Raw genomic sequence first — 5000 nt, forward strand, 5'->3', positions numbered from 1 at the left:
TTTATAACATTGATTTTGGATTCAATATCCCATGGAGTATCCAGGTTAGAATACATCCTTTGTTCCCCTTGCTTGTCGTAAGAGGCGACTAAATGGGGCGGTCCTTCAGATGAGACTGTAAAAACCGAGGCCAAGAGTGGCACGAAAAAAGATCCCTCCCTGCTCAAAGACCGTAAGTGCCAAGTATATAGCCCTAAATTTTGCAGCCTTTCATCGGCAATAATGACGTCTCCATCTGAGTGAAATATTCTCAAAAGGGAAGTTAAATAATATACAAAATCAATATACCTTGAAATAGCTTGTATTACGTGTATCTGTTGTTAAATTAAGGCACATCAATATGCGAGTTCAATATATGTATTTAAAACATTTTTGTTACGCAATCCTTTATCTTTTTAGGCTTTTATATAGAAGAAAGTCCACTTATAGGGAAAAGGTTACCTGTAGGTGTCTAATAAGTTGACAATTGCTGTCCATTATTTTTAAGAAAGGACAGATATACTGTCTGTTCTTAAAAATAATGGACAGTAATTGTCAACTTATTGGACAGTGCCAGGTAAACACAATAACTTATTAGACGTCTACAGGTAGGCTGAAAATAAGAGAAAAACAAGAGGCCCATGGGCCACATCGCTCACCTGAGTCACCTTGGCCCATATCTGAAGACTTTCCATATATATTTGCATGTAAAACCTTGGTCCCTATTATGGCCCAAACTACCCTTTGCAAACTTGAATCTACACTATGTCAGAAAGCTTTCATGTAAATGTCAACTTCTTTGGCCCAATGGTTCTTTTAAAGCTTTTTTCTATATTTGTATGTAAAACTTTGACACCCCCCCCCCCCCCACTTGTGGCCCCATCCTACCCCCCGGGGACCATGATTTGAACAAACTTGAATCTGCACTATGTCAGAAAGTTTTCTTGTAAACATCAGCTTTTCTGACTCAGTGGTTATTGAGAAAAAGATTTTAACTATATATTTGTATGTAAAACTTTGATCCCCCTTGTGGCCCCATCCTACCTCCCGGAGCCCATGATTTGAAGAAACTTGAATCTGCACTATGTCAGAAAGTTTTCATGTAAAAATCAGCTTTTCTGGCTCAGTGGTTCTTGAGAAGAAGATTTTTCCTATATATTTGTATGTAAAACTTTGATCCCCTATTGTGGCCCCATCCAACCCCCGGAGCCCATGATTTGCACAAACTTGAATCTGCATTATGTCAGGAAGCTTTCATGTAAATCTCAGCTTTTCTGGCTTAGTGGTTCTTGAGAAGAAGATTTTTAAAGTTTTTCCCTATATATTTGTGTGTAAAACTTTGATCCCCCCTTGGGGCCCCATCTTATCCCCGGGGGCCATGACTTGAACAAACTTGAATCTGCACTATGTCAGAAAGTTTTCATGTAAAAATCAGCTTTTCTGGCTTAGTGGTTCTTGAGAAGAAGATTTTTAAAGTTTTTCCCTATATATTTGTGTGCAAAACTTTGATCCCCCCTTGGGGCCCCATCCTATCCCCGGGGGCCATGATTTGAACAAACTTGAATCTGCAATATGTCAGGAAGCTTTCAGGTAAATTTCAGCTCTTCTGGCCCAGCGGTTCTTGAGAAGAAGATTTTTAAATGACCCCACCCTATTTTTGCATTTTTGTGATTATCTCCCCTTTGAAAGGGACATGGCCCTTCATTTGAACAAACTTGAAAGCCCTTCATCCAAGGATGCTTTTGGCCAAGTTAGGTTGAAATTGGCCCAGTGGTTCTGGAGAAGAAGTCGAAAATGTGAAAAGTTTACAGACAGACGGACAGACGTACAGACAGACAGACGGACGCCGGACAAAATGTGATCAGAATAGCTCACTTGAACCTTCGGTTCAGGTGAGCTAACAATACATTCGTCAAAGAGACACAGATTTAATTTTAGATTCCCTACAGGTAAGAATCAACACAGATATCGGAACAAGAGGCCCATGGGCCACATCGCTCACCTGAGTCACCTTGGTCCATATCAGAAGATTTTCCATATCTATTTGCATGTAAAACCGTAGTCCCTATTATGGCCCCAAACCTACCCCTGGAGGCCATGGTTTTTGCAAACTTGAATCTACACTATGTCAGAAAGCTTTCATGTAAATATGAACTTCTTTGGCCCAATGGTTCTTGAGAAGAAGATTTTTAAAGATTTTCCCTATATATTTGTATGTAAAACTTTGATCCCCTATTGTGGCCCCATCCGACCCCCGGGGGCCATGATTTTAACAATTTAGAATTTGTATTATATAAGGAAGCTTTCATATAAATCTCAGCTTTTCTGGCTCAGTGGTTCTTGAGAAGAAGATTTTTAAAGATTTTCCCTATATATTTGTATGTAAAACTTTGACCCCCTATTGTGGCCCCATCCGACCCCCGGGGGCCATGATTTTAACAATTTAGAATCTGCACTACCTAATAAAGCTTATCTTTTCTGGCCCAGTGGTTCTTGAGAAGAAGATTTTTTAATGACCCTACCTTATTTTTACCTTTTCTTGATTATCTCCCCTTGGAAGGTGGCCTGGCCCTTTATTTTAACAATTTAGAATTCCCTTTACCTAAGGATGTTTTGTGCCAACTTTGGTTGAAATTGGCCCAGTGGTTGTTGAGAAGAAGTTGAAAATGTGAAAAGTTTACAGACGGACGGACGGACGCCGGAATACGGGTGATCAGAAAAGCTCACTTGAGCTTTCAGCTCAGGTGAGCTAAAAATCACTGAAACACTTAAAACGATATTTCCCCTTAGTAGAATTCTCTTGCTCCAACTTTCAGATTCACAATTTTTAAAATTCCACTAGCCATTATTATATCGCATCAAAACTTCAATTTGAAAGACATAATTCCATGCTGTATTTGAATTTCGCTGAATCCAGAGGCACATAAATTCCGAAACTTTTTTTATGTTTTTTTTTTTTTTTATTAATTCTGAATCATTATTTTCGCTTTCATGAATCATTTCATTTCAGGAGATGAGTATATTGGGTTCTTTGGCTGGCATTAATAATTTTCTCGTCCAAATATTCGAAAACACAATGCTTTTCAGATCAAAATTTGGCTCCATAACTTTCTCAACCTCCATACCCAGAATATAACACTCGATCATTAAGATAATATTCGCAGTACTTTCATTAAAATCCTTAAATTTTGATTGTGCAATGAAAATGCTCTCCCCATCAGAGGACGACATGTTGATATGACTATGTACTACAGAGTGAATATAAAACCTGCAGTACAAGATAACTTAACTGACACTGTCCAATAAGTGAACAAAAGAAACAGACTTCTATGCAAGACTGGTTATATTGTCAGACTATTCAAAAATAGCTTTATTCATAATTATCATTGTCAATGGGTTTACCTGAGACTGTCCATTCTTAGAACAAAAGATGTAATGTTTTAAGTAGGATATATAAGCCTCAAACTGCCCTAAAGGCCTCGATCAGTTCTTTCTCTCACAGAATGGACAGTTTTTGGCTTATATCCTTTACATACAATGTACAAAGGAACATCACCATAACAGCTAGTGGTTAAAAAAAATTAAAATAATCGAATATTCTTCGACTAAAGTCATCAAATAAGACGAAATTTACTCCTTTTGATATTCCTTGTTAGAATGCATTGAAAATTGTATCAATACTCAAGACGGTAATTTTTTTTGGAAAAGTCAGTCTAGGAAATTTTTTAGCAATCTATACTTCCGCAGCAAGAAGAGTCGGACTCCTAAAAAATCAGACTAAGACAGATTTCGTGAAATGCTTGTGGACGTGCACATCAAAGTGATCATAAATGTACATGTAATTGTATGTTTATGATCTACAATTGGTTAGTGAAACGGCCTCCTGCTTTTGTTCAGCTGTTGTGATTTTTAAAACATTTTTTTCAAAAATCTTTATTCCCATAAAAAAATTATGACCCCTATTGTGGCCACAACCTAGAGCCCCAAAGGGTCACAACATAACCAAACTTGAAGTCACATGACACAGAGATATGCTTCAACACCAATGTGACTAACACGACCTTGCTGTTCTGGAGAAGGTCAAGTTCACAAGGTGAAACAACATTGCATGAAATAAAAAGTCTTCCTATAAAGAATCTATACACAAAATGAAAGCCCTACCATAAATAGTTCAGGAGATATTCATCGGTTACATTTTCTTAAAATAGGTCAAACTCCAAGGCCAAGTTTACAAGGTCAAAGATCATGTATGAAATGTATGACCTTACCATGAAGAATCTATATGCAAATAATGAAAGCCCTACCTTAGATAGTTCAGGAGATATAGAAAAGGTTATGTTTTCTTAAAAGTGGGTCAAACTCCAAGGTCAAAGTCACCAAAATAAGTTCTTGTCACAAGGAATGTGCATATGAAATATGAGAGCCCTCTCCCTCATTATTCAAAAGTTATGAGCAAGGTTATAGTTTTAGACAGATAGATGGGACAAAAAAACAATATGCCCCCAACTATGGTGGCAGGGGCATTAAAAAAAACCTGAATTGAATCCACACAACCTGGGAACATTTGGATCTGATTTAGTGTGGTTACCGACTACAGTCACAAGGGCATAACAAAAACCTGGAATCCACACAACCTGGGAACATTTGCATTTAAATCTGATCTGGTGTGGCCCCACTACTCTTCAAAAGAAATTTGTTTAAATTTCCTATATATTCCAATATAAGGCTTTTATGTTCTATTGTGGCCCAAACCTACCTCCAGGGCCCCTGAATTGAACAAACTTGAATATGAACTACTCAAGATACTTCCATATCAGTATGACTAATCAGCCCTGCTGTTGTTGAGATGAAGATTTTTCAACATGTTCCCAACATATTCCCATGTAAACCTACTTCAGATGGCCACAATTTGAACTTGAATATGCACTTACCTACAGATGCTTGCATATTGAAATTAACTGGTCCTGTTCTGGAGAAGATTTTAAAATATATTTCCTATATATTTGCATGTAAAACTTTTG

The 5000-nt window shown here is 37.5% G+C and overlaps 1 protein-coding gene across 2 annotated transcripts in view; it reads right to left on the reverse strand.

Annotated features, from left to right (window-relative positions):
* Window positions 1-5000, reverse strand: part of LOC125645688 (general transcription factor 3C polypeptide 2-like) — an 86128-nt gene that overhangs the window by 30866 nt on the left and 50262 nt on the right. The gene's annotated exons all lie outside the window — the stretch shown is intronic.

This window comes from Ostrea edulis, chromosome 6 (assembly GCF_947568905.1).
Source record: "Ostrea edulis chromosome 6, xbOstEdul1.1, whole genome shotgun sequence".
Taxonomy (NCBI): domain Eukaryota; kingdom Metazoa; phylum Mollusca; class Bivalvia; order Ostreida; family Ostreidae; genus Ostrea; species Ostrea edulis.